Source organism: Aphelocoma coerulescens, chromosome 6 (genome assembly GCF_041296385.1).
Source record: "Aphelocoma coerulescens isolate FSJ_1873_10779 chromosome 6, UR_Acoe_1.0, whole genome shotgun sequence".
NCBI lineage: Eukaryota > Metazoa > Chordata > Aves > Passeriformes > Corvidae > Aphelocoma > Aphelocoma coerulescens.
In genome coordinates, this window is record NC_091020.1 from 14,979,688 (window position 1) to 14,993,641 (window position 13,954).

A 13,954-nucleotide genomic window follows, 5' to 3' on the forward strand; every position below is an offset into this window, starting at 1 on the left:
TATTTTACATAGACACCTGATGGCCTTCCTTAAGCATCCTTATCTGTGATATCCTCTCCTTGGCTGGAGAGACCTACCTATCCCCCTCTCTGAGCTCTCTTGCCCAAAGGGAGCTGTTACACATTGTATCCCTTTCCATAATTTCTGACTCTGAGCCCGACAGCTCCCATCTGCTCTGGGAAATGCAGCTCCCCATAGGTGATTCATTCTCAGCCAAGGCAGGAAGCTGTAGGGCTCAGCTCACAGCCAGCCTTAAAAGACCCAAGCTGAAGATAATTATTGCACAGACTTACCTGTTTAAAGATACTTCCAACTTGTTCACTGCTGCCATGCTTGGCCATGACCACACTGTTGTGGCCCTTCAGGAATGTGCTGCTTCACAAAGAGAAGGCCAGGATTCCTGTCCGACACACAGGTGCCCAGTGCCATTCGAGAAGGCCGTAAGGCATCCAGGACATCTGCACAGGAATAGCAGAGATGACGCAGGACCTAAAGTAGACTGACATGCCACCAGGGTAGCAAATGGATGCCAGGCAGACATCTGCAATAGCTAAAACAACACCAAATGCCAACGATGAAGCCACCAACGTCTCTCTGTACTGTTCAACTCCCTTGCTTTCTACTACTATTGAGGGTACTCAAAAGGATTGGTCATGTTGATCCTCTGTGTTGGTCACACACTTCACATACTTTTGCTCTTGCTTACATTAGCCAAACAGACTATGATCACCCGTACAATCTTCAATTCAAGTCACAGCACGGTGTCTTTCATTTCATTTTTCCTGCTTCTACTTATTTCATATCCTGCATGCAGTAACATTTTTTTGGTTACTTTTCATGACAACTTAATGGCTAATTTCGTACATACCTTTCTGCATTCACTAACCTCTAGGTTTGCAGTGCTTTGCACTTGCGTAGTTTCCCAAGAACTGTAAAGAAAAAATATTGATTGATTTTGCCTCCGGCTTTAGTAGACAAACTTACCTAGACTGCAAGGCCAGAGTCTGAGACCATGTCTGTATTTAAACCATGAGAACATTTAGCATTTAAGAGGTTCAAAATAACCAGGCCAAACACTCTTACTATCTATCTAACACTGCCAGTTTCCTGGCTGCTGCCAAGGCTGATGCCATAGGCCTATCCTGTTGCATATTTTCAGAAACATAAATCTTATGAAGAAGTATTTAAAGGTACCAAATTTTTCAAATGCTTAAATGAAGAGTATCAGGAGCCTCTCACTTGGTCCCAGATAGTGAGTTATTGCACATTTAAAAATCTGTACCTTCAGTTTTCTGATCACTGTTCTTGTCTGTGCATCTTTCAAAAACGGGGTTATTAATCTGCTGTGCCATAAAATTTCTTTCATTAGAAATTAACAAGTCTGTTCTGACCTTTTCCTAGGTCTGGGCTGGAATTCCATGAGGCGTTTCTTGTCAATCACTATATTCTTTGCACAGTTTGCACTGTTCCATGTGTGCTTTCAACTGGGTATTCATGCCTGGCCTGTAGATACATTTCCTGGCTCATCTCAGGCATGTCTCTATCCCCAGGTGTGAAATATGTATCCACTGCATGATGTCAGCTCTTAAATCTCCTGGGATTACTGTTCAGCTCCATTTAAAACAAAATCCATGCAGTTCTTCATTCACTTCCTGGGGGTGGGCACAACAGTCTGTGGCACTTACTGCTTTCTCTTGGTTGACCATGGATTGCACATCGCTTTCCTGCCTGTCACATGCCATGCTGTTTTGTAAGACTGCCTTGAATGAAAGCATTTGAAGACACAGAGTCAGTAGTAGATTTTCACCTCATTGTTTCCCCTTCCTGGATATACCAGAACCATCAGCAAGCACTGCCCCATCTTTACACCCAGAGCTGGTTTTGCTCCTCTTTCTCAGGCACCACCCACACCAGTGCTTTAGGTGCATATAATGCTTTAGGGAGTTGTGCTCCACTTTCGATTTTCTTATTGTGATGCCTTTTCTTTCTAATATTTGAGTATTCTCACAAGATTCCATACCGATCATTTTCAGCAGTCAAGAGAAGTCCAACGTGATAGATCCATAGTTGAGCTCACTCTCAGTCTCCCTTCATTCACCCTAATGTTTTGTCTCCAGCACCCACTGCAAAAAGTTATCACAGATAAATATCATGCTTTTTTTTTGCCTATTATTTTACATTTCTTTCCTGGAATAAAGATGCCGTAAGTTACAGCACTGGCAACTAGAGGCACAGTATCCAGTTAATATCAAATATCTTTGAATTGGAGCTGACACTGATAATCATATGTGCTCATCAACACCTGCTAGAAGGTGTGGCAAAGGTTGTCAGGCAGCTGAATAGCTCTTCCTCTTCAGCATGCAAGTTATTGACTCCCTGATTTCCTTCTTAATTCTTTAATCACCTACCCCATCATGACAGGATATATCCATACAGAAAATAATCCACATAAAAAGGACACAGATGGGAGTGGACAGAATGGAGGCATACACCTGGCCCAAGCCAGGTAATTGCTCCTACTTTGCCAATTAAAATCACATTGCCATTTTTGCTGGTATAACAGTAAGCATCTATTTTACATTCAGCTCTTTGTTTCAGAGCAGATGTGTTCATTCTTACTTTTTAAACTATGTCACCTTTCCCTCAACGTGGGCTTAGGTTAATAAACTGTACATCAAGCACTGCTTAAAAGCTGGCTTTGCAGGATGATAACTGATGAGGGAATTGCTTTTAATTACTATACAAGTGAGTAGATAAAAATCACAGTCCTAATAATCAACTCCAGAAACTGACAGCAACAAAGTCTCACATTTCAAATGTGGATTATTTTTTCTTTCAGCATTCAGCTACAGAAGGCAAATGTTAGTGGTTGGATCATCTTCTGTAAGCAAGCCAAAGCTATGTGTAACATTTTTGGATCCTAATAGGACACAGTTCTGGCAGAACAGAAATAAGGGTAACATTAAAGATTAGAGCAAGCTTGGAAAGGAAGAAAAGTGCTTTTATCAATTCAGACTTTCAGAAGAACAATAATCTCACCTACATCTGCTGCTAGAACTTCGAAAGTCCAAGGACAGAAAAAGCAAACAACTTGCTTGCACAGCTATCAAGAATCAGAGAGAGCATGAGGCTTCCCAGATTGCCTTCAAAACCAGCAGCATTTGGCCCATTACCATCCACACCAGGCTAATGTATTTTTAATAGTTCACCTCCTAAAGAGATACTGCAGGCCATGAGATGCAAATTAGGCAGCCAAAATTGAGCGAGTTTGTGCTATGAGAAATTTCAGGGGAGAATGAAATAAATGAAAGTAGGATTACAAACTGGGTTTGGTGCTCTGGTGAGAGGAGAAAAATGTACTCATAAAGCCCAATAAAACTTTCTTTTTCTGGTTTATTAGGTGTTTGCAAAAACGTCTCAGTTGCAAAGTACGACATGTTCTTTTTCTGAAGACTCATCTACAGCACAGAGGCTCTGATAAATCAGCTGTTTTCTTTTTCAGCCAACTACACAGTGTATGGGAAGCTGAGGTTACTATTACAGCTTTGTTAAAACATTAGATGTTGCCTGGAAGCTGCCATGTGAACTCCATTTTGAATGTATTTCAATGCAGGTTTTTACAATAGGAAAAATAAACACTTAGGAGCTCAGGAAACCAGGACCTAAAATACTGTAGACATGGATTTGTTTATTTGTTGCTTTCCTGCTATAGATCAGCCTGTCAGGATACCTCCTTCATGTAAATATTTAAGATATACAACTAACTACAAAAGATCTACAACAAAACAATTCTGATTTTAAAAAAAAGAAGGAATTAAAGGAGAAAGGAAAAGGAGGATACAGAGTTTATTTAAAAAACAAAAAAACAACAAACATGGATGTGGCTCTCTTTGGATCTATCAAGTGTATTCTTAAACAAAAGGAAAAATATTCTGATTATAAAGGCGTTGCATCCAGGGAACAGCCCTTAGTTCCTTGAAACCACATCTTCTGTAGATTTTAAGTTACCATATTCCTTTTTGACATTTTGTTTTGTTTTGTTTTAATGGGGCAATAATGTCAGCTTGCAAAAGTCCACAGGAGAAACTGAAAATCTGGGATTTGAGAACTAGAGAAGTTCAGAATAGTAGTCATCTGGAAGTCTCCTCTTTTCATGTCGGTAAAGTATAATGTTACTTCACGCCATTTGGCTGCAAATGTAAATTACACCTTTTTTCAGTTGTTAGGACAGGATAAAAAACCACATAATTCTAATGAGTCATAAATGTTTCACCATTTTTTTCTTCATTTAATTCATATGGTGCCAACACCTGTGAAAACAATCAGCATCATAGCTGTGTGCTCTACTTAAATTTGCTTTAGGGTATGCTTGAGTAAAAGCTTTTATATCTCATTTCTCTACATTATTAACAACATGATGCCCTGAATCATTCTATAATTTAAGTATGCTCATTTCATTCTCAGCCATTTTATTAGGACTCGAAAAGATGCTCAAAGACTATGACAGTCTTAAAACAGACACACACACGTACCCATTCCTGATTCTTACTGTAACAAAATATCTATAACAAGATCTTCACATTATTTTTTATGTGCTTTGGCAGTTTTGCACCTTGAATTACGAATCTAAACTGTTAGTACAAGAGCCATACTACAAAGCTTTCTCCCAAAAGGCTTTGCAGCCATTGCTCTAAGGTGAGTTCATTTCGTAAGAGCGACATCTGCACTGATCTGAATTTTAAGCTATTGCCAAAGGAGAGCACACCTTGTTTAGCAATGGGAAAGAGCAGTGGTTGGAAGCATAGTTCTGGAGTCACTAGATGGTGCCAGAGACGAACATGCAATGGTAATTGCAGTCCTGCTTCAGCTACCGCTGGGCAGCGGGGTGGGTAAGCTGATCAACAGCAGAAGCACACAAGCTAAGGAGCATGATTTTCAAAAATACTTGGGGGTAAATTTAAAAACACTCTTCAGTTTCTGAAGAAATAATGTAGTGACTGGAGGATACAGACAAGATCCTAAATCCTACTTGCCTTTCAGTGGATGTCAGACCTTTGACCACCTTGGGAGCCCTTGGTAACTCCACCTGGCACCTACATAGCCCTAAATGACTTCAAACTGAACTGACTGCAAAGTTTTACCTACAGTTTTATAAGATAAGTGAAAGGGGTACTGAGCTCCTCCTATACTTCAATGGGACTGTGGCTCAAATTTGCTCTGTAACAATCTCCATCTACACCCAAGCAACATAATAAATATAGATGAGCGAGCACAGAGCATTAAGCTGGAAGGAGTAGAGACCATGATATTTCCCAAAGAGATCCTTTCCCAAAATGTACATTCCAGTGTTAAACAGCATATTACAATTAACCATCCAGGGCCAATTCAAGATAAGAAAGCAGGCCAGAGATGATAAATGCTTCAAGCAAAATGTTTGCAGTTTTGATTCATTGCAATAACTCCCTTGTAATCCAGAGGCGGATTTAAATTACTCCAAGTAACTTAAACTAGCTAGCTCAAATCCTGAGAGCAGTGCAGGCTCCAGCAGGGTCTTGGGTAAGGACTCAGACTGTTACAGTTCGTTCAGCAACTTAAGTCAACCCAAGCTAGTCAATTTAAAGTTTCTGAACTGCAGCCTTCTCTCCACACTGAAGCACAGTATCACCTGCATCCAGGAGGATGTGAGGGCTGATCTGACCACTCCCTTCCATGCCCACACAATTTCAAAACTGACTTTGAGGTGGTTAAAACCAAGTGGTCTGCTTGTCATTTCAAATAAATTTATTATAAAGTTATTCCAGTAACCTGCACATTTATACATACCCCTTGGTTTCTTTGCAGATAAAAATCTATGCTTGTGATTACTCACCAGTGCCCTTAGTGGCAGTTTGCACAAAACATACCAATAAGCACTAGTCAGAGGATGAGCCTTCTTTTTCCTTTGCTTCTCTTAAGACTTCTTAAGAGGTCTTCCACACAGACATGGCACTTGGGGGAAGTGGGGGGAAACAAAACCCAATCCTACTCACAAAACACTTCCTTGCCTATCTATTAATTTACAACAGCATGCACCAGACCCAGTACCATTTAGTGCCAGATGGGTACACACAGCAACATGACTAGATGATACCAAATCAGCCAAACCTTTCTCTACATGATTCAAAGCTCCCCATTTACTGGGACAAAAAAAAAAAAAAATCAACTGCTTCTTCCAATTTCACCTTTTTCTACCTTTCTTCCTCTTGATCTACTAGATTTCACTTTGAAAGCCGACATGAAAATCCCTGTGATTTAGACAGAAAATGTCTTCACCTTTATAGGAAAGAAGTTGCCCTTGCAGAATCCATTCAAAAGGCCACTCAGCATAGTAGGACTGTGCTTGCTTTACGTTGTTCAATTCTCAGTAGTTTGCTCAGCTGAAGGTCTGTTTGATTTGAATTTCTGCTAGGAAATTTAGAAAATATGAAAGAAATATATTTTTAAATTTGACTGGAATAATCCCCATATTGTTGAAGATATTCAGACTTCCTGGCCAATATGGTACCCATGAGATGCAGCATTTTCCATGGTGCCATATATGAATTCTCAACTTTGAAATGGAACAAGAAGCCAATATTTATACTGGGTGTACCTTAATTAAATTTAATTAATTAAGTTAGGCTGTCCCGAAGCAAAGAACAGATCAGTATGAGCTTTACTTTTCTTTCTCAATAAAACTGATCTGTTACTGAAATGCTCAACTGAAAATCAGACCTTTTACTTAGGGGAATACTCATTTGCCTGGCTGTAAGCTGCAAATCTTTCATAGTTTCAGTTCTTCCACTGTGAAGGCAGCTTCTGTGTTAGGAATTTTAGGAGGACAGTCTTGAAATGTTATTAATAAGAACTTAGTGTATACTTCATATTTGATGTAGGTGCACTCTGCCTCCTAATGGAAGTTGCATGTGGTTTTTTCCCCCCAAGTATGCACTGGTAAGTAATGACCCATCATCAGGCAGTGACTGATGACAATTGATCATATGGCCATCTACAGCAGCAAGAAATTAGAGTAATCTCTCAAGAGAATAATCAGAGAACAATTTTCCAGGGTCATTACTAGCAAAGAAGCTTGCTGAAGAAGAAAACAGTCTCAGTCTTCACTCTGGATTTTCTTTTCTCCTCTGGATTTCATTTTATACACAAGGTTTACATTTCGTTTTAGAAAATTTTATGAGGCAGACTGAAATGTTAAGGGGATGAAGGAATGGGAGACAGTCTTTCACCTCCAAGTCTTCAGTTCAATCCAGTTTAGGTTAGTAATGAACAAGAAGTATTTACCATTGCTGTTCACTGCCTGTGCAAAATGGATTGGTGGTTCTGGCTCAATTCCCAGAAATAAACCTGCATGCCACAACTGGCAACTCTGTTGCCACTCTCAGCAGACAGTGCCAAGAATTAAATGAAGCATAAGAAGCAAAGCCACCTCTCCCCCACTACAGGCCAGGGTGGAGGCACACTGGCGGGAGAAGTCTTCACTGCTGCTGCCTTAACAGGGCAGTGCCGCAGTTGAGCACAAAGACATCAGTTTAGTGGACTGACAAATAAGCACCTTTTTCAGGAAATGAATTTACTAATCTTGTTAAAATAATAAAAAAACCCAGGGGCCATCTAGTGTGGGGAAGATTAGTGACTCAGACTGGGCCATGTTGTTCCTTATGCTAAAGTATAGATTAACCTGCCATTATAAAGAGATTGAAACTTGATGTAAATGCAATGGATTCCCACTACACAAGGCTTGTCTTGCCTGGGACAATGCCCTAAAACAGAAAAAAAAATCAGTACCTTTTTTTCCCCAGAAGTCACATGAAAGATCATTTCTCAGTCTAGGAGACTGACTCATTAGCACCAGAAGCTATTAGACCAGGAAGTTTGTTTTTCCTTAAACCATAGACTTAGAGTAATTCCACAGAAATAAATGGAGTCAACCACCCACACACAGCAGCATAAAAGGAAGCAGAGCACACCCCAATCTTCATCTGGCCAATACTGGAAAGAAAAAGTGACTAGCACAAACTAAAAAATGCCACCACATTTCTGTGCTGAGGGCATCAGCACCATCAACAGGAAGGACACTGAACATCCTTGCACATGAGCATAGCAAGAAAAAAATCCAACCTAGGCTATGAGCCTGGGAGTGATTTTACCATTGAACAGTGATGATTGAAAAATGCATGAATTATATTCTAAAAATAGCAAGATGGGTCAAGAGAATAATGATCTCAGTCTATACAGCTAGATGAATTTATGGTGATGCCCTCTTTTATATTTCATAGGATATTCACTATGGACCCTACTTTTTCCATGGCTTTGAACACTTTATTTATCCATATTTTATTACCAGTGTAAACTTAATTATCACAGCATCTTCATGTTGAAAGTGATTGATAGATTTTGCTACTTGCTTGTCGAGATGGTCATGTTCACTGTATTCAGCTATCACACCAACCCAGAGACTGATGACTGTTCTGACCTATTAATAAAAGTCTATTACAGTGCATTGATGCTACTTTTCTCAAACAATATTAATGGAAGCTCTGCGGCAAGAGGCACATTTTTAACTTGCTACAATACAATGAGGTTATTTCATTACAATTATTAACTCTTTTACATTTTACTCAGACTGTCCATTCTTAGACATAACGAATAATCACAAAATCTTCTCACTTCTTATTTTCCCATTGTTTTAAAAATGTGTTGTTCATCAGCCCATTATTATAAAAGCAATTAGTAGTATTTCAGTACCTGTACTTGCAACTGCTGAAATTGAGACAATATGAAGTGCAGACAATTTTATGAAACGGTGAATAGTTGCCTTTCAAAAAAAAAAAGAATCACTAGTTGACAAGTCAGACACTGAAGGACTCAAGACCAATCATTGATTATGAAGATCTTATGTTAGAGCTCAACTGGCAACAGGCAATGAATGAAATGTATTTCTGCAAATAAGATGAGATAGAAAAGGAAAATAATAAAAATACCCACCAACCTTGAACATGCTTAAAGTGGTAAAGGCAATATACTGTCAACTTTTTTTTCTTGTTATCAAGCAGGACATTCTATTTTTCTATATATGCTCCTCTAAGATGAATCTTGCCTTCTGTCACTCAAGTTTTGGTTTGATTCTATGATATTCAAACTGAAATGTCTTGATCTGTTAAAGAAGGTAAATTGTTAACAGTTAAGATACTTCCAATATTTTTAGATATGGGAGCAAAACTCAGCCTGCACGTGAGGGAAATGGATAAAAGACACGGATCTCTACTACCTCGACTCAACTTTTTTTTTAAGGAGAACTTGAATAAGCCTCTAGTTCTAGAGCTTCCATAGTCACTTAATAGTATTTTAAATAGAAAAATCTGAAAAACAATAAAACTGACTCTGTCCATGAAAATGCTTACAAACTGTTTAGCTTTAAGCATGGCAGCAATACATGTTAGTTTTCTCTGATGAAGATACTTACCTTGTAGCAGTTAAGCATGTGCTTAACTTTTTCACTGTGAGTCCATAGCCTTATAAAAACCTACAAGGTATGACATAAATTCTTTTGTTTGTAAAATAGGTGTAATTTTCCAGAAAATCTAGGTTCAGCAATCACAATCTGAATTAGCATGCCTAGATACTCCACCTGCACAAACTGCTGGTGCTCCACTGACTTTAAATAACCCATTGAAGATACAGCCTCAGGACCCCAAACAGTGCTGGTAGTCCTAACAGCCCTCAAGGGCTGAAGACTTGGAGCTCACTCAGAGAGGCTGTGCTGGATTTAGTGATAATGGCTTAAGAGGTTACCTCTCCCAGCTGTCTGCAGCAGTCCCCCACCAGAAGCTGAAACAGAGCCATCAGAAAGTGATATGGTCCAGCCCTCATCCATAGAGCTCTGAGCCAGCACATTAATTTTAACTGCCAATGGTCTGCAAATTGTAACAATTGATAAACTGGCACTTGCTTACATCTGCTGCCTCCTCTAGTAAGGTGGAAGACTGTGGCAAAGTGGCAGGGTAGACATTAAGGACAGTAACCCCTTCCTCCACCCCAACAAAATTAATAGCACTTGTTTGCCAGAGCCCTAATCTGCTCAGAGTGGAACAGTATGTTGAAAGAAGCAACTCCATTTAACTTCGTTTGGGGGGAATGAAGAGCAAGGATTTTCTACATTTCACGAGGCAGTGAATGGCAAAGAATTAGCGTATATACAGTACCCCTTGTAATTTTAATTCACATTGCCCCCTCTCAGTGAATAAATCTTGTTAAACCTTATCCTCTTGGAGACCATCTGGATGAAAACTATTCAGGAAACGTCACCATTGGTACAAGAACTTAAATCTCACCATAAATCTCAGCATGTCAAAGCCAAGCATGCATGCCTTAAAGAAACTCTGCAGCTGTGACTCACTTGGAGTTGCAGACATGTGTGTGCAAATGGTGCCTCCCAAGAAACACACTGCTACATTTCAGTAACTCTTAAAAACAAATGAAAGCAACTCAGGGATTTTCTCATTTTCAGATAGCTTTATCCTATTTTTAATATAAAAGAAACAAAATAGTTTAATAAAAGCTACATAAAATTTACTACCCTATTATAACTGTATTGGTTTAAATGATCTCCACCCTTGTCCTTATCTTGCTCTGATTATTTCTCCCTGTCTTCCAAAGTGCATGTGCTAATGTGGCAACCTATGCTGAAAATCAGAAATCATGATTACTTTGCTCTGTAATCTGATTGCCTGTATAGTTAGACACCTGCCTTCCTGGCAAATTTCTTTATGGTAACAGGGTAGGAGCAGGCTGGCCTTTTAAGTGCCAGATACGGTCAAAACAGCTTCAATCTAAGCTCAGTGAGAATACTACTGCTATCCAACAGCTCATATTCTCCTCTCTCTCCACCCCAGACCTAGCAGAACTGTTTTTTACACAAATGGATTTTGTATTCAGTCCACTGACTTCAAAATATGGGGAAACATAATGCAAAATTTACAAGGCAATCCATATAGTGGGTGAAAGAACAGAAAAGTAACTAAGAATTAAACTAGATTCAATGCTTTGACAAAAAAATTTAGGGACATAAATGCAGACTTGAAACAAAAGGTTCTGCAAATTTGCTTCATTTTCCCTCATTTCCATATAGGGAAAAAAACCCCCCAAATATTGGAAAAGGACTGGAATGATTAACTTCTGGTAATTAAAAAAAACTATTTGTGAAAAAAATTCAAAAGGAGCTTGTTCAAAAGCATTTTTCAAGTAAGGAAAAAACTTATTAAACATAGGTAGATCCTAAGCAGCCCATTTTATTTTTATTATATTTTACTTGACTGAAACTGAATTTTTTTCAGTTTTCTGTCTTCTGAAAAACTTGCATCTTGGAACTTCCAGACAACCTGAAGATCAGTTACTTTTACACAGTGAAAGCAGCTTTGGAGCCTGGGAATAGGTTGATTAGACGTGCTAGATGAATACAAGTTGCATCAGCCAAAGCAAATAGAATATTTCTGAAATATATATCAATGTACCACAATTGATGAGCCAAGCTTTCTCCAAAAGATGTGCAGGTTTCCTGATGAGTCAGAAAAGTAACAACGGTGGACTCAATGATCTTAAAGGCATTTTCCAAGCTAAATGATTCTATGATTCTAAGATTACTGGACTTTACTCTTTAATTCAATACAAGTGATCCAGGTTTATTTTTGCAAGAAAGTCCAGTTCTGTGCAGCTGTGTATCACCACTGTAAAGCATCTCAGCTACCACCACAACAGCAGAAATGACACTGATTTGCTAATGCAGGTTCTTGCTTGACTAATTATTGAATAAAAAACAACCAAAAAAAAGAGGAGCTCAATTAGCCTTAGAGGTAATAGGTGCTAGCAAGACATGCAAAGACTGCCCTGGTGGCTCCCTGTAAAGTAACCATCCTTTCTCCACAAGTGCAGAGACATTCAGTAAGAATTATCAGCCTTCCTCTGGAAAAGCAATGCCTTCTGGGCCTCAGTAAATGGGCTTCAGCATACAGTTGTCTAAGAACTGTAGAACAAACCATTTGTATCCCCATAAAGGAAACATTTGCTAGCTCAGAATGCAAGATGCTTGGCAACACGTTGTTGACATGCAAGGTGTATTGTTTCTTCTTTTTCAAGCCGTATCCCATGCTGGGCTCTAATTCCTCCCACATGACCTTCTAGACCAAACCAGGGAGCTAAATTAGGAAGGGGTACTGTTTTTCTCTGCCTGCATAGTCAATGGATGAAGACACGTGGGCTGAATTATCCTCTGGAGGCACATATCGCTTTCCAGCATCAATGGGGGAGCCTTGGGTGATTAGGTACTACCTTAGGTGCCACAGTTTTATCCGTGAAGTCAGGTGGCTCAAATCCAGGAGCAATTGTGCTTCTCCTTTTGTCCTGAATTGGTGCATGCTGTTGCTACACATCGCAAAACAAATAGCAAATAGTAGTAGTTTTCATGGAAGTGATAACAGCTAGTATAAAAGCTAGTGCTTTGGATCTAAACCTAGAATACTATTATTATTACAGGAATCCAGCCTGTTTCATATGTCCTTTAACTTCACTCCTTCAACTATGCAGAGCTGCATAACTGAACATACTGTATAAGATTATTTCCACTTTTCATGGAAGCTTCACCCAGAGCTAGCCACTATTGGAAGCAGGACAGCAAATTTTCAAGGCCAACTTGCTGCTCTGGTACAGTAAATCAGTTGTTCCTACTGCAAGTAGCATACAGATATTTTTTTTCAATGCATAATACAAGGAAAGGATGACTCAAGCTGAGTTTCACAGGTGAAGTTCAGATGAGTTCAGATCTATTCAAGCCCTCTCGATGTTTCCATATGCTTGACTCAAGTCCAAACATCTAATCGTCAGCTCCAAACAAAAACTTCCAATGAAGAAGCAGAGCAGGGAATTGTGAACTCTGCTTTCCAGCACTAAGGACTTGAGCACTTTTTTTTATAATCTGTCATTTGTACTTTTTCATACTAAAGGTGACAGTCTAATTCACATATGACCAACACCCATAAATCATGTTGGGGGAGGAAATATTCATAAATCCATATCAAACAGAACCCAAATTATGACAAATGACATGGCAGTCATAAAATTGCACAAGCACAACTCACCAAGTCATTAATTTCATGGCCGTGGAAAATAAACAGACACATTTTTTTCGCAGCCCTAATAAATTTTAAAAAACTCAAAGAATGGTCCATCTGCTTCGAATAATTTTTAATTTCCTATTCTGTCTCGTTCCCATTAGCTATTCCACTGAGATATTTGCTAAATTCTTTCATTTGCCTCCTCCCATCTGTATTCAATTACTCTATTCCCAAATAGAGTTAGTTTTTCTTTCTCCTAAGTGCAGTACAAAATATCCCCACCTGTACCTTAAAGCAAATGTTATGTGTGTTTTATTATCTGTTAGACTCTATGAGTCATTCTAACTCGATTGCCTGTGCTGAAAGACTTGGAGGGCAATCTGATTTTGATGTTTTCTGGCTTTGGTGAAAAACACCTGCCTGATTCTCATAGCTAATCTATTAACTTGGTAAATGCCTCAACAGATGTTCTAGAATCAGCTAGGGATCAGGGTCTGTCCTCGTGACAGCGTCCCCTTGTAAGCTTGAAATATTTAAATGTTCAGAGATCAGAGGCCAATGATGTGTTTTGGGTACAAGCTTTCACTAAATCATATTTTTTCAGTCAGTCCCTGGAGTGCATTCCACATACAATAAGTGGCTGGAGCGTTCTGACTGAGCAGGCCAACAATAGAGGCCTCCTTGAACTTTGAAGGGACATGAATTTCAAGGCAGCATTGGCTTCTTTTATTGAAAAATGGAACAAATTTTAGACTGTGCTGAAGCTGTTCCCTTTTAAGCTACATGTCTTTTTTTCCAGTTCCTTTTCTTTC

General features: G+C 39.1%; 1 long non-coding RNA gene across 3 annotated transcripts in view; it reads right to left on the bottom strand.

The window, feature by feature from the left end:
* Positions 1-891: 891 nt before the first annotated feature.
* LOC138112369 (uncharacterized) overlaps positions 892-13,954 on the bottom strand; it is a 139,648-nt gene continuing 126,585 nt past the window's right edge. For 2 of the 3 annotated variants that reach the window (XR_011151724.1, XR_011151723.1), the window contains exons 4-8: positions 9,026-9,190; positions 6,313-6,441; positions 2,021-2,123; positions 1,283-1,760; positions 892-929 (exon numbers count right to left, since the gene is read on the bottom strand). This is a non-coding gene — a long non-coding RNA (uncharacterized lncRNA). Of the gene's footprint in view, positions 930-1,282; positions 1,761-2,020; positions 2,124-3,422; positions 4,191-6,312; positions 6,442-9,025; positions 9,191-13,954 lie in introns of those variants that run through there. The other variant, XR_011151725.1, reaches the window with a different exon arrangement.